Source organism: Corvus brachyrhynchos, unplaced genomic scaffold (genome assembly GCF_000691975.1).
Source record: "Corvus brachyrhynchos isolate BGI_N302 unplaced genomic scaffold, ASM69197v1 scaffold14, whole genome shotgun sequence".
NCBI classification, from domain to species: Eukaryota; Metazoa; Chordata; class Aves; order Passeriformes; family Corvidae; genus Corvus; species Corvus brachyrhynchos.
The window spans coordinates 13,026,871-13,043,672 of record NW_008239110.1 but is presented as its reverse complement, the minus strand read 5'-3'; positions in this window follow the sequence as shown (position 1 = coordinate 13,043,672).

The window sequence follows — 16,802 nt, the reverse complement described above, 5'->3', positions numbered from 1 at the left end:
ATTCAGTGGGCTCTCCTTTAGCAGAGCTTATAATGAGAAAAAAAATAATGTAAACCAAAACATTCTTGGCATAGGACTTAGATTATGTTGAGTCAGTTTTAGAAGAAAACTAAATTGGGAGATGTGAAGGGCGTTAGGAAAAGTAATGGTCCCTGCTTTAAGTTCTTCTGGAAATTCTTGGAGAGAGTATGCTCTAAATGTCTGTCTGTAGGTCAACAAAGGCAATTATATACACTTTAGGGAACTGGTGATGTATGTGACTACTTTCTGTTGAAAACTCTGCTGCCCCAAGGGGCTCCTCCAGCAAGCAGCCTAGTTCTAAGAAAGAGACTTGAAGCATAATTGCTAACCTTGAGTGAACAGCACACCACTCCAGCAATAAAATCCAGCTATAAACACAGGGAAAGGCCACATCTTTGATAGCTTCCTGAAATGATTGCAAGTTTCTTTGTTTAAGCCTTCCTCTCACTTAAGCATCTCAGAAAGCTAAGGTTCAGGTTGCTGTGACTTTCACTTTTAACATGTTTACCCCCATGACTCTTATTTTGCTGGGGCTATTTACTCACGTTTTCCCTCTCCACTCTTCATATGCTTATTCCTTTCTTCATCTGCTTAGTCACATGAGGCCCACTATCCACTCACAACGGGGAGCCACCATGAAGCCCACGTGATTTTATTTCAGTCTAAGTTATCCTTCATGGACTCAAGGAATTATTATGCAAGATTTTAGTTTGATTCACAGAAGGAGTATTACTTTCTTGTTTATTTTGTGCTCTTTGCCTTCTCTCATCTATTCACATATTTCACCCCTCCTAATAATTTTTTTATAATCTGAGAAGATTTTGCTGGTGTAGGTCTTTTATGCCTTTTCTGTGTATGCGTCTATAGCAGATCATTTGTTAAAGGAAAAATGTTTGGCTAAATAAGAATAATGTTGTAATAAGGGTGGAGTACATTTCTTGTTTTTAAAAGTTCCTTCCAAGATTTTCATCTTCATTTTTTCTGCAAATGTTTAGCCAAAGAAATAAAACAAACAGAAAATCACAGAGGGTAAAATTGGTGTAAAACACCAGTAATTTTTTCTTTGCTAGATACTGACTGATTCTTAACTGAATTTAAAACCTAGGTCTCTTCAGTGTCTGCTATTTATAAACTTTTTTTTTTTTAATTAAGATTTAAGACCAAAGTGCATTCAGAAAATAAATCCAGAGAAGGCCAGATCCTTCATTATGTTGTGTTGTCTGCACACCACTTTCTCTGTGTCCACACCAGTAGTTACACAGGATCTTAAGGTCACCTTAAAGCCTGGATTTACTAAAAATCTGTAAGGCAAAACCTATATAACTGTCCTCAGCAGTCCACTCTGTACAGATCTGCAGGCTCTGTGGCAACCAGGCAGCAATAGGTTTGCATTCAGTTCCTCTGGAAAGCGTGAACCTGCACAGGCATGGAGCACCACAAGTCCATACACAGTAAATCTACCTCTGCTGTTAGATAAGCCTAGACAGATCAGAAGACCACAAATGGTTTCCTAGGAGGCCTGAGTGAGGGAATTTTGGAGATGCCTTATTACTATGCTCTAAAGAGAATCAGAATGTCGTTGACCTTGGTGAAACTTGGGGATTTATTGGGGAAAGGAAGTCATGTGGTTGGGCTAGTTACCCTGGGTTCAACCTTGTTGCTAGTTCTCAGTGGCAAAAACCCCCTGGATTTTACAGTGTCTTTAATGTTCAGAGAAGACTTTGCTGCAGAGGCAAAACTTTCAGTCGTTCACAGTCTGTGTGCCATATTTTTTTCCATCTGATGTGTACAAAAGAAAAGGAGAACAAATTAGTCAAACAGGGACTCTGGTGCAGTTACCCCTGAAATATGCTAGTTTGTGACTTTAAATGCTGGCCTCATGGGGTCATTGCTAGTTGGGGAGCTTTTCTCAGGAATGTTTACTGAAAGAGCACATTTTAAAGTAACAGAGAGAAATACTCGCCAAGTGGAAGCATTCTTACCCATATCTTGTGACTAATGCATCCAATCAAAGCAGTTCAGTTTTCCAGCCTTGGATAATTCAACCAGATGCTCTTGAATAAACTACAGAATATTGCAAAACAATTTTCCTGTTTAATTAAAATGGTAAACATTTTCTCTTAATACGAAATTCACCAAGAAAAGAGTGGGGATTTGGCTGCTGAATTATTTGCTGTGGAACATTTGCTGTATTTCATGCTGCAACGTGGTCATTCATGATACTGGCATGTTATTTTAGAACCTACATAAAAGGTTTAATGAACATAAAAACTAATAATAAAAAAACAGGAACATCTGTCTTACGACGCTACATGGAAATTTGTCTGCTAGACCTAAGTAACAGATTAGATCCACATTGTTGAAATTATTTTTCAAATGCAAAATGGTAAACCTGAAAGGTCTTTAAACTAAAGACCAAGGAGAAATGTTGTGATAATTTTTAAGGGATAAATATTGGCCATATTTTGCATACCAATTTCATAAATATATATAAGAAGATCATATTTACCTAAATCTTTTCTAAAGTCATAATCTGGCCCTAGAAGAATATTCAACAAACAGAAATTCAAGCTAAGTTTCTTCTAAGTCCATTAATATAGTTAAACAAAAACCTAACACAATCTTGGGGATTTAGTTGATTGATTATTTATAGTATATGGTATATTGATAAACACAAATAATGTATTTGATTCTTTTTTTCAGTGTCAGATGCAGGGGGTTTAATTTCCATTAAATATAATGCAGCAGAAGAAAGAAAATGTAAAATATCCCTTGCTCTTCCAACTGGCCATAGTTGATTTTCTGTTGAGGATTGTTTTATTCAGTAAAAAAATAGTGAACTGAATTAATCAGTCTTTCTGGCTGCCTATCATCAAAATATAAATATTTTCAAATCACACATAAATTTATATGCTGATTCTTTTTCATGCTTTTCTTTCATTCAATAACTTGATCACTTTGGCGAATAATATTGTAAGGATGTGGGGTAATTAGATGTGATTTAATAGATAGATTTTTTGATATTGTTTTGATTTCTTGGCTGAATAACTGTACCTACTAGTTAGGCAATCTTGAGAAAATTGACTAAGTTAAAAAAAAGTTAGGTATGGCACTATCATACTTGAAGGTGGCTCCAACAGAATAGGTATCTGCCTGCTTGACAAGTACCCATCTTGTTCCATCAGTTCTTAATCCTTCTAGAGTATTTTCTTCCTCTTCTAATTTCCCCCTGCCATATGTGTTCCATTCTCTGGCTGGCAATGCATTTGTCCAAATTGTCTAGGCCCAGTTTTTCTTCTCATTCTTCCAAATCATTGAAAATTATGCATGAGCAAAATTGTCTCTGACCCTGTCTTATGCCATGGTTTTCCCAAAACTGCACAAGTATTTCTGCCCCACTTCATACCTCTCTAAGGACCTTTAGACTACTTGATTTACTGCTTTATTGCCAATCTGGTCTGAGATCTCCTTCCAAATAAAAAGCACTGCTCCTTCTCATGATATTCGAGCAGTTACCATGCCACATCCTCATGACTCTTGGCTTGACATTGTGCAAGGGAAGGAGGATGAATACGTAACATTCCAGGCCTTATAGGAATGAGATGTTTCTAGCTGAGCAAAGAGGAGAGGTGAAGTTTAAAACTTAATGCATACCTAAAAGATAAGGCGAAATTTTTTGATTCACAGATTTTGACTTATATGTTGATACCTTGCCAAAGTCCAGCTTTGGGATGGAATAGTGTTTATTAGATAAGGCAGGCGATGAACAAGGATTGTCTGTTTAACTCTGAATATGTTCTTGACGTATTGCTGTTAATAAACATCAGACATGTAAGTGCAATTAGCCCACAGATATTCACGTAACATCACTGTCCTCCTAGTTGCATGGGAATGTGAGTCAAAGATATGAGGGTAGAGAAATGTTTAAATAAATTCAGAGGTCATTTCCTCTATTCCCAGGATTTTTGACCTTGAGAGAAATTTAGAGCTGTGAAGAAGGAATAAAGTATTGGCAGCTGGTCACTGGTCCCACACAGCAGCGGACAGCTGTCTCTGCACATAAATATGGAAACCAACCACTATTTCATTTTTAACAATTGCCTGCAGGTATTTGTTTTGAATCTAAAACACCTACAAAAATATCTCTGGTACAAGAGTATGAAAAAAAACCTGCTGTGCAAAACCTTCTTATTCATTTAAATTTGAAATCATGCTGTTTATAGCATTCATAATCTCTGAACAGACGGTTTACTCCAATTTAAGATGGAAGACTACTGTGCAAGTTTGTTTTTCATATAAAACAGTCATCTGCCTCATGAGCAGTCTCACTTTAGAGTTCAGTAGCAAAAGATATGAAATCTTACTCCCTATCATCAAGTGGTAGTGATTTTCTCCCCACTCTCATTCCAGTCATGCCATACTTAAGTTAGGCAGCTGTTTCTAGCTTGCAATATCCTGGTAGAGAGTTAACAACATTGCTGACAAGGAACACTTAAAAATCATTAAAATTTATGACAAATTAAGGAAGTCAGTACAACCAAAGAAAATTGGAATTTTATTTTAAAATGTAGGCACTGATTTCTTGTAATGGACATGGTAGACAGGAGTAGAAAATTACTCCCTTAGGGCTTCTTATCTGCAAAGTCCCTGTCCACTTGCAGAATTTCTTAGAGATGAGAAGGACTTTTGAAAATTTGTAAAACCAAACAGAAAGCTATGTACCATTTCCATATATCTATCAGAAAATGATTCACATTTCAGACTTGTATCGTGATGCAAAAGGGATCTATAGCTGTGTATGCAACAAAGCTTATGTATTGCTTCTCTGAAAATGCCTTTAGTGATATGCTGTGGGATAGATTGTTTTTTATGACTAATGACAGCTTTCAAAGTTAAGGCAGAAGTGAATTTAACATTGTATTAAGTAATGGAATTAGTATTAGCCACAGAAGGAGAAGTGAGGAATACCGCAAAACTTGTGCTTAGGACCGAGGGGAAAACAAACTGCCCTAGTAAACAAAATACAAAGCATGCTGGAAGAGTCTCAAGCTCACAAAGGATTTTTCTGCTCTGAAAGAGCTAGCTCACTCTAGATGAGTATGTATATTTTAAGTGGTCTCTTGTAAGAAATGCCTCAGGATTAGGCATTAAGCCAGAAAATGCAAAGCAGTCCATCAATCATCTTCTCAAATCAGTGATATAGAGACAAAAAGGCAGTATGAAAAGGAAAGAGTAAAGAACTTATCCTGCAGAGTGACATATATGCCTGAAAGGAAAGAAAGTAGAATCTTGCCAACTAGTGACACAGATAAATAATTACCTACTCAAGATATGAAGACAAAGACTTCCATCTCACATTTGTTTATCAGTATATATGGAGTGTATGTATCAGCTGTGCATAGCAGAGCTGATCCGGGTCACAACTGTAGTATTGACAAAAAAAAAGCTAAATTAAATAAATGCTAAAACATACCATAAAATACATAATAAGATAAAAAACTAAAGAATATATAGAGCAGAGTTTTTTCTAGTTCTTATGATCAAGGGACCAATGTGAATTTCTTGGGCAGAAAGTTGCATGTAAAAAATGAAATGGAAACTGGGGCAAATCTTTAAATGAGAACCTACCAGATACTGAAGACTGACATAATGCTGTTGTTGAAAGAGGTTAATGAGTTGAAAAGACCAAGATTTGTATCTAGGTCAAAACTTATGAATACTAAGTGAGTGTTTAAGATCCTCAGAGAAAAACCTGAGGTTAAATTAGAGAGCCTAGATGATAGGACAACATCATTTCACCATTGTAATATTCTGAATGAACCTCCTCTTTCATTAAGCCAGACAAATCTATCCACATCTGAAGGGACTATATAAAAGCTGGTAACTTATGTCTAAATGTTAGATAATTACTTTATGTGTACAGAGAGAGAACTAGCCAAAGGAGTTAGTTGGAAGATGGTTGCAAGAAATATATTTTTTAGACATTCATAAAGGTTTATGTTGATGTAGTAAGTGGTAAAGTGAACTTTAATCACTTTTCAGAATTCTCTAGAGAGGTGATTTAGCAAGTGCTGTTTACATCCTCACCTCTTGCACTGATAAGCCAACAAAGGTACTTCAAACACAGCATCACTGAGGCCTTCTGTAAAAGAAAGCACATGCTTAAACTACAGATAGGGATTTTGATGGTAGCAGAACAGAGAGAGGGGGTCCATCTTGCATAAGATGTGGGACGAACGGTGAAAGGGTTCAGATTTCCTGAACATAACATCTGAAAGCATGTGTGCCTTCATTTACCATTTAACAACTTTATTTCTTTTTCTGCTTTAGCAGTTCCATATTATTTACACAGCTTGCTAAGAACAAGAGATGTGTCTGGTACTGAGAGAGAGAGCCAAGTATTTTAGAGCTTCCCTGGCCCCCATGTTAGTTATTTATTTTGAGCAACAATTTATCTGTAATGTAAGAGAAGGGATAGTTCTGACCTATAGTGTGACAGTCTCTGGAGAATAGTCAAATGACATGATAGATTTACTGCCAGTTGGAGACAGAAAGTCCAATTTTTATCATTGGACTTTAAAGTGCTTCCATAATTGCATGGGAAGTCTCTTTACCATTTGGACAGATCACAAACCCCTTGCGGGTTTTGCTAGTGAAACTCAACACCAGGCGTCGCAGCTGTCTGGATGCAGCATTGGGCTTTGACCAAAGCCTACAAAACATTTTCTGGAGTGCCATCAACCACTGCTGGTATCACAACAATGTGAAAATTTAGAGTGCCTGCTATTTGTGAAATACCTGAGGTAGATGCTGAGAAAATCTTTCCAAATAAGGAGGTCTTCCTGAAGAAATCTTGAAGACGGCCACTCTTTCTGAGGGAAGATCCTGTTATCTCCTGGGTTAAGGGAAGTAATTTAAAAACACTTCAAGTGGATTGAACTTTGGAGCTTTAGGAGCAAAGGACCAGAAATATTGCTGGGAGTGTATATATATAGTTTAACACAATCATCACTGTTTCTGTCAAGAAAGAAATAAAATCCTGGTAGCATTATCAGAAGCATGGCCTGTTAATCCTTGCATCAATCTTTGGCTTGGGCAAGTTTTTAGTTGCTGAACATGGTCTGAAATGGTACTGCATGGTCACAAATGGATGCTGAGGCATCACCATGTCTGTTGGTGAAAAGCAGAGACAGATAGCAACTATACACGAGTTTGCTGAAGGATGCCAAGTTTTGAGCATAAACTTATTTACTTTTGCCTCTGTTTCCCAGATGCAGCCGAGCTGACCTCTATTAGAACCTGTGAAGAAGACATAAAGTATACAATTAATGGGACATTAGGCGATTTGGCTGAAACTTTTCTGAAATGAAGAAGATGGGATAAAAATATTCATTTGTACTTAATCCAGCCAGCATGGAGTTGCATTAGAGAACTTTGATTCCAGCAAGCACTGCAAAACCCAAAGCTGCAAGTGCCATTCCAAAGAGAGAACTGGACTCAAAGAGCTTGTTAATACAAACATTTCCAGTGTCTAGCAGCAGATTTCAGCTTTACCCTAAAAAAAATGCAAATTTATTTATTTAGAAGTGTATATCGGTGATGTAAACCAAAAGTGGCTGGATGACTTTAGGTGCTCAAAATGGCGTTGTCTGGGTTATTCAGAGTATTTTTAGTACAGACATTTTCCAACTCTTCCTTTTGTCTCATTTACTTTGTAGGAATTCTCCCCATGTCTGTCTGAAATAAAGTTACCAGGTCCAATGTGAGATATTGTGAATAGACAATCACCCCTAGTTTTCCAGCCCTGTTTTCTTGAAGTTGAGAGATCTGATTTGCTCAGATAAGCAAATAGGCCTGGATGAACAGGAAGTCCCAGTTGGTTCTAAACAAACTTTTAAACAACTTGAGATTTTGTACATCATTAAGTACACATCATTTTCCATTTATAAATTATTACTTGATCTGCTTATCCCTACTGTGTGGGTGATTAGGAAGCAAACATGTTTGTATCTATGCCCATGCGCATTATTTGCTTGCCTCTTCCTGCAGGTAGAAGAGCTAGATTGGAAGTTCTTGAGGACTCTGGTGGTCACTGCATGACTCACATGAACCCCCAAGAGCCTGTTTAAATTCCATCTTTTCAGAACTGTTGTGTGGACGCATACAGACAGCCACTGCATTTGGATTGTTGTTGGTTTTGGAACTAATTTTTTTGTTATCCCAGTGGTCTCAGGCCTGCAAGTGTAGTAGAAAGGGATTAAGAAGCTAGTCATGGATAAAAAGTTTCACAGAGGAAAGGTGTGTGTGTTCAACTTTTGAAAAGAGAGAAGTGTAGAATAGATATCAGTTTTGCAAATGAATAATGGTCTGGGCCTTTAAAAACTTTTAAAGATATAAGACTCTCTTTTAGTGTTTGAGTTGCTTTTTTAATCTTCATTAAAAAGGCCGTAGTGTACTAGGACTTGTTGATTACATGGTTCTGCTCAGCTTTCTGTTTTAGTGTCTCCAGGCCTTGAGCTTTTAATAGACTTCCCACCAGCAAGAACTACATAAGGTAACATTATTGTAAAAACAGTGAAGTTCTGCACAGAGAGGGATGTTTTCCTAAGCCATGGATTTTGTATCTACTACATAGCAGAGCTGTTAGAAAGCAATCTGGCTCATAAGTGTTTGTGTGCATGTGATGTGTGAGAACAAGCCACTGCTTTGCAGCCACTCCCTCCTATGGCTGGCAGTCTGAGGGCAATGTCACTCCTCCCTTCCTCCCACACTCCTTTGGCTGCAGAGTGTGACCCTCAGCCACCTCTGTGCACACGCAGGATGTGCGTGGCAGCTGCAGGATACTGGGCCATCAACCTCCAGGCTGACGTCTGGCAGCAGCGCACACGGGCTCGCTGCTGGGTCTCTTGCTGGCCTCTCACATGGCATGCTGCATGTATCCTGAGAGTTGCAGGCTCAGACTGCAAAGGCCTCTCTTGTTTCTGGATGGTGAGCTCCTTAGATTCCCTTTGGACTGGAAGAAATCTTCATCCCCAGTTTCTGTTTTTAAAACCTACAGTGAGAACCACTGTGAGAGAAGGGGCTGTTTTCCCATGTGCTCATTTATTTAGGTGCTGATTAACAGTGGTATAGGTACCTACCACTATGTCTGACCATCACCTAATTGCTAAGGTTTTTTTCTTACAGATTAAAAAGCCTTTTCTTAGTGGTTTTGCTTATTTATTTATTTTGCTCTTAAACATATGGTGCCAAGTCCTTGCTGGATCTAACTGGCCTCAACTTTTTTTTCTACACTGATGGTTTAGCCGAGTAAAGCTTCCATCATTCTCACAGCGCAATCACATTATTCTTAAAGGCATGACTGTGTGAAATTGAAAGTACTAGAGCAGATCAGATTGACCTGGTGTCCGCTTAAGTCAAGAGAAATCATTAAACTAAGTCCATTTTGGATCAACCCTCAAATGCAAAGGATTGGGATCCTATTCTTTGAGATCGCCACTTACAGGATTTTAACATCTGGCTCACCTGATATTAATGTAATAAGCCACAAAAATGATTACCTTCCTTGTCCAACAGCCTCTGTGGCTTACTTTTAAAGAGTTCTAGAAACAATAGCATTGATTTTTTTTAACTGCTTAGTGTTTATGGGTGGCTCAGAAAACACTGATTGAAAATCAGGAGTCATGAAAAACTTTTATTTTGAGTACATTCAGACTTTTTTTCTTAAAAAAAATGCCTTGATTAGGCAAGTCAAAGTAAACTAAAGAGCCAAAGAAAAGGAAAAGTTTCTTATTACTCTGTTCTCCCATTAAGTTATTTATTCATTGTATTTTCACCGGGAATAATCATCAAGAAAAGCCTTCTCTCCTAGTTTTGTTACAAACATGTCAGATAACACTGAAGAAAGCTGCCCTTTCAGTTAATTGTTCTGCTTGGCTTTTGCTGTGTACTAAAACTTGCCTGTAAGATGCCCGCTCAGACTGGGAAAAAAAGGTATCCTTTGTAGGCAGGTGGTATTTCCTTGAGCATTTTCTGATTAGAAACACATGTTCATGAGTGTGAGGAGGCTTCTGTAAAGGGGCAGTGAAACAGAAGCCAAGGGACTGGTGGTGCTGCATAGGCAATGCAGTTGAAGCAGATAATTTATTTTTTATTTTATCTGTTGCAGTTTTCTGCTAAGTACTGTAAGTTATATTGATACCTGACAGTTTTTGAACTCACGAGAGAATGTTCCCTCACCCCGAAAACTCTTGATACAAGGATACTGTTGCAGGGCCTCATAGGAACTCTTGTGGCATGTGTCAGCAAGGTGGAACCATGCTCCAGAAGCCAATGTCTTTTGCTTTGCTTCCCTAAATCACAGTGGCCACATCAATGTGGATGACCAATGTCCAAGTACTTTCTTAAGTAGGAAGAACATTTTCCTGAGAATGAGAAAATTTCCCCATAGTGACAAATGAGTAAGAACAGAAACACAGTCAGTGTTTCAGTCAGTGAGCCAACCTCTGCAATGCTGAGATTGTCTCCAAGCACCAGGGCATAGGGGAGCTCTCAGGAGCCATGTGAGGAGGGTCGTGCACCAGGGGAACATGAAGAAGGGAAGAGGAGCCTGTGTTTGTTCCTGCACTGGGGCTGCTGTGCCTGCTGCTCTTTATCACCTTCCCACTCTGAACAGCCTTCTCCCACAGCTCAGAGCCATCATCACCATCACAGCATTTACTAGCACTTAGAGCGATTGGAAGGAGCTATAAGTCATGGGGAGAGAGAGCACTGCTGCTGTAAGTGGCCAGCAGTAGCCTGGGAAAAGCACTCCTGGGCTAAAAGATGTTGAATGGAAGTAGGCACCAATCGGGAGCACATCACACAGGGACTGTGGCTTGTAGCTCTGCGTCTATGGTCTTCAATGAAACAATATGGGTTATTGGCATTCCTTTCTCTTCCACCTTTCTTACTTCAACACCCAGGCTAAAATATTTGAGTATCTCCAGTCCTCAAGAGCCCCCTCTCTGTGTGCCAGAGACAAGCTTCTCTGTACTTCATTAGGAAAGGATCAGAAAACATCCTTCCTCCTTATTGCATGGAAAATCAGGGGATTTCCTGAGAAATCAGAGACTTATCTGTAAAAAGCATTACAGAGATTTTTCAAAAGGCATTTTCTCTTAATACAGTGAAGAATCGGTGTATTGGTGTTCAAAATCAGGAGCCAACAACTCAGCCAAACACAGATAACATCACAGATAACAAGACAGATAACAGCTTCCTGTTGCTGCAGTGATGACTCTGAGATGTGCAGATCTCAGAGCACTCCTCTATACTGGCTGGCAATTCTTCTCATGGCCATTTAAAAGCTAAAAATCACTAGATTTTACAGAGGGGACAGAGGGAACTCAATCACTAGCTAGAACCACCTGGACTTTGGCTTTGTAACACCATGTCCTGGGCTTTATGTTTGTGAGACATAAGAGTTAACTATTTTTCCCTTCACCAGCTGGGAAATCCTGTTTGGCAGATGAATTCTTAATTGTGCCTAATGTGCCAATATCTTTCCTATTTCTCTTAGTGTGGCTGCACAAAATACCTAGTTCAGAGGAGAAACTGTATCCCAATGCCTAACATGTAAGTTTCAAATGAGCATTAATCAAATATGAGTAATAATCATCATAAAACATGGTGCATGCTGCTCATGGAAATGACACGTTTATTAAGTTCACACAAGGACAAGATACTTAGTTGTAGTCAGTAACAGAACTCCCCTTGACTTCAGTGGGAAGAGAACCAAACTCCTTGCATGCACCATCAGACAGTTACAGCCATTTATTAGTAAAGTTCTGGTGCAGCTGGATGATGACACTTTTTTTTTGCATTGCCTGGATAAAGTAATAATAAGCTAAGTAATAAGACAATTTTACTTTGCATTCTCAAATGAAATGGGCTTTTTCATTAATTTTTTTTATATGTCTGCAGGGTGTATTCACTGATAAAGAGGCTGGTTTCCATTCCATCAGACAGCAAATATACTGAGAGATTGACAGACTCGGTGAGTTATTAATTTTCAGTGGAGCTGACCAAAATGTTCCTCATAAAACAGCACAAGCTTTAATGGCACCTGTTAAAACTAGACTTACTGCTACAAAAAGAGTCCAATTGAGCATATTTAGGAGTGTGCCAGAATTTTCATGGCTGGTTTCACTCTGAAAAAAAGACTTAGAATCTTTTTGCAACACTATCTACTTGTGGATTTAAGGCCAGTCTGGAGAATGTATTTAGGCAATTAACAGTACAAATAGATGCTCTTATGAGATTTTGTTGTGTCCAGCTATCTTAACTGAGATTATCAAAATCTATTTTAACTTCTTCAAAGTTTGGATACTGAGTTTGCATGGCTTTCTGAGTATCTCTATCAATTGTGAGGCCAAACCACTTTTCCAAGCCAAACGGTGTCTTATACAGAAAGCTAATAACTACCTTAGTGCTGGAAAGGGTTTGCTGACATTAACAGTGACTTGGAGATGTTTTCTGTGAATGAAAAAGCAGATATACCACTTGACATTCACATGATATATCCAAAGTACGTTACATATTTAATTATTTGTAAAACTGGTTTTCTTTTATGTACAGTTATTCCTCAATGAAGATCACATCACACACATCACACAAATTGATACAATGCTTGAAGCATTTGCAAAGTTTTCATTGCAAAGTTGCAGTTAATTACTCCAACATAGGAATTCAACCGAAACAGGAAAATGCAGTCTGCATTTGCAGGCATTTTCTGTAATTATGTGATTATTTTGCATTTCTTGCAAAGAGTCAAGAAACAGCCTGTGCAACTTCGTTAGATCTCACAGGCTCTTTTGAAACTAGATATTAAATTGTACTATAAAAACAGGTGTTTAATTTGAAAACACTTAACAGATGGTTTATGTGTTTATAAACACAGACCTCCTGCAAGAGATGCGCAGAAATTGAGGTTTCGTTCGTATACATCCCATAATTTATGCTCTTGCAGCAAGGAAGATATAAACAGGATCTTCTTTTCCCACTGTGATCAACATCGCTGCCAGATACAGGCAGTTTTGGGTGGTGTTTCTGGATAATCTTTAAATTCCATCTGCCTGCAGGAGGACTTCCTGACCTGCAGGGTGAATTTTATTAACACTGAGTTCTTACAAAAGCAACAACCCAAACCAGCCAACCCACCCCAAAGTGAAACAGAAATGCTTCCCTGTCTGCAAGACAGGTGGAATTATAAGTCTCTGAGACTTTAGCATAATGAAGGTGTTTAAATGCAGCTAACAACTAAGAAACAATCCTGCTCATACAGGTAGGAACTGAGCATCATTCTCCCATTTCCCCGAACTAGAAAGCCTTGCTGAAGACATTGCTAAGATAGTGTTGTAATTAACAGCAATTAATACAACAACAGTGATGACAGTAAACAATTAATGTTCATGAGAGCTTCTGAAGCATAATGTTCATGAGAGCCTTCTGAAGCAAATTGGCAAGTATCTGGAGAGAAAAGGTTCTCCCCCCTTCCCATCCATTAGGCATCACATATTGCACAATGCATGAGTAGGAATCACTGTTCTTTTATGAAACCCTATTCCTCATCCTCACTAAGATTGCATCTAGCACCTACTATTATCTTAAAGATTTAAAATGGACATTTTCACTTGCATGAGACTTTCAGAATCAGAACTGAGACAAGTGGACAGTAGGACAAAGTTCACTGAAGTCAATATAAAGCTTCCTCCTGGTTGTAGTAAACCTTGAATCAGGCCCCAGCCTGGGTTAAGAATGAGCTTATTCAGTGGCAGAGATATGGATACACCAAAGCCTTCGATTCCCATGTCTTGTTCATTGGACTGCCTAGGAGCTTTCAGCTTCTATCAGATTATATTCCAGACAAAAACCATTGGGACTAGAAATGAACTTTGGCAATTACCCACTGTAGTAAAAGCTGAGCAATATCAAAGCTTAATTTATCCAATGTAAAACTATTATGAGAACTGATAGGTATACTCTCTGATCTGATGAAGAATGTAGATAGCTCCACCCAGAACTTTGTCATTTCAATTCATATTTTGCTTGTATTTAAAAAAACTTAAAATAAATTAGCATGTAAATAGTATTCAAAGTTAATTAGGGATGATATTACTTGCTTCTTAACAAATGATCCCCTCTATTTCCTGTACCTACTTAAAATACTAAAAAGCATTGAAATCTCATTACATCTGGATTTGGTAATAACATAATGAGAAAAATATTAAATACATGGCAGAAAAAGGAAGCACCTGCATTGTTTGCTACCATGACAGTGAACAACAGAATCATCCAATAATCTATTCTGTCTGCAGGGGCTGTCTGGAGGGCATCTGGTCCCAGCCCCCACTCAGAACAGGGTCAACTTTGCAGCTGTGTTGGCTTGCTCAGGGTCTTGGCCAGCTGAGCTGTAAACATTTCTGAGGACGAAGACTCCACAGTGTCTCTGGGCACTTGTTTCAATGATACATACATACATACACATTATAAATACAATATGGTAATGAGTGAATGTAATTTGAATGAAGCCTTTTCAACAATAATTCGAAGGTCAGAGATAAAGTTAACAGCCCTCAAGGTGCAGTGATTTCTTACAGCTCTGGAAAAGTCTTTAAGCAACACTAGCAGTGCTATGACAAAAACACATAGCCAGGATTTCCCTGCTGATGTGACTAGAGGTTTTTGCAGCTGGAAAATCAACCATATTCTTCCCCTTTCTCAGTCTCCCTTAGAGAATGATTGGAACTTAGATATGCTTGGTAGCTTATTGGGTCTTTCAAAGTAAGGATTTGGGTCAATTTTTTAACTCAGACTGCCTATGGCTTTTACTGCAAATGGCCCAATTTTTAAAAAGTTTGAGTACTCCCCATCATCCATGATGTAGGAGTGGCTAGTAGGAGTGGCTACTATTCAGTCCATTTGAAAGTCAGGCTGTATTTCTAGTTGGGTAACTTTTCTGGATTCATGGAGCAAGCCTCAAAATACCACAGATAGAAATCAGGGGACAAAGGCATGGGATTTTCCTCAACTAGTAGAGGAAAAAAAATTGAAAAAATATTTTTCAGTGTAACGATCCAAAGAATCCAGCTTAGTGCAAAAATACATCACTAATGTGGTGGTTCTTCAGATCACGAGGATCAAAGAGTAAATTTTCAGATGTCAAGGTGCAAGCATGCAGATATGTTTTTTATTCTACTAGTTCATGGTTAACAGCATGTAGTAGTGTAACACTGCAGCAGAAGATCTTTCAGGTGTCTGTAGCCTTTTTTTTTTACTTTTATCAGATCAATGCACATCAACAAATGTGTGGTCTATACAAAGATGGTCTATACAAAGATATACAAAGGTCTATACAAAAAATGTAACTACTGTTATGTTTTTCATACATATTGTAGCATAAGATGTGTGTTTTTCCAGAGGAGTGAGGTGAAACATCATCTGCTGAAATCACTCATTACAAAAATGAAGGCACACATACAGCTAAATTCTACCTGCTACACTGTAGTAAATGACAAAGTATATTTCTGGGGGATATTTATTTCATGTATTTTGAAAAAATTATGAGAGGAATAAGAATAGGAGACCGTTCATTTTTCGTCTGAGTTAGGGCAAATTCACTGCTACAGACTGACATTGATTTTGAGTGTGCATAAGAACATGGAAATGCTTGGGGAAACAGTGATAAAGGTTTTAAAAACAAGTCTAAGTCACAACTAACCAATGAAAATACAATAAAAATTCATCATGCTTATTATTCTTACATGCAAATATACTTGGCATCTTCATCTTTTTATTTTATTTGCTTCTATAGGGAAACAAATGAACAGATTTGCAGTAATAGTAGGCCACAGAAGAATCACAATCAGAATTATACTTCCCTTTAAAGCTCCTTGGTGGCCATTTGGAAACATATTGCTGTTCACGGGGTGGAAAAGGAGAAAGAAGCATAGGTTTGTGGGTATAAAGAATTTTTAAAGGATTTTAAAAAGAGGAAAACTTCCCTCAACCCCGATTTCATTACTATTTGTAAAGTATTCCAGGTTTTTCTTTTGAGATCATGTCCTGCAGCAAAACTGTGAGAAGTTGATGACTAAGATGTCTAAAATAAGACAACTTTGAACCTCATACTCTGAAACCCCACACGTTGTTACTAGATTTGTGCTTGGCTCTTGTCTCTTTAAAAAAAAATCACACATTTGAAATCTCCTTCTAGTTGTGTAAACTCTGTCTGGGGGTGAGAACAGAGGGCAAGGGAAGATTTCAAACAACTAAATAAGAAGAAAAATATTTACAGAATGTAAATCCTTTCGGCTTTTTGACTGTAAATAAGGTGCGGACTTTCAAATGTCAAACCTTAAACAAAAAAACTGTGTAAATTTGAACTAAATCATGCACTGGTATCCTCTAATTAGTGCAAATCATAACTTTATATCCATTTTCTCTAGTATAGTGGTACTACAGGAATGCAAGGGTTGTGCTTTTGTTCTTGAACAAGGTTGTTTCCATGTTCGTGAATTTCAAAAGGACAGTCTTATTTGACTGTAAGAACATCTTATTTGATGTTCTTGCTAAATGGGAGTGTGGTACTTGTAACTGTTTATTCATGCACTCTGCTACAGTGGTGGGTGTACCAGCCTTTATTTTTTAGAAAGCAATTAATAATCTGAGGAGCTTCAGCATTAAAATTATAAGATTATCATGTTTCCTGGTTGGGATTCAGCTAACTTGAAGCTAGCTCA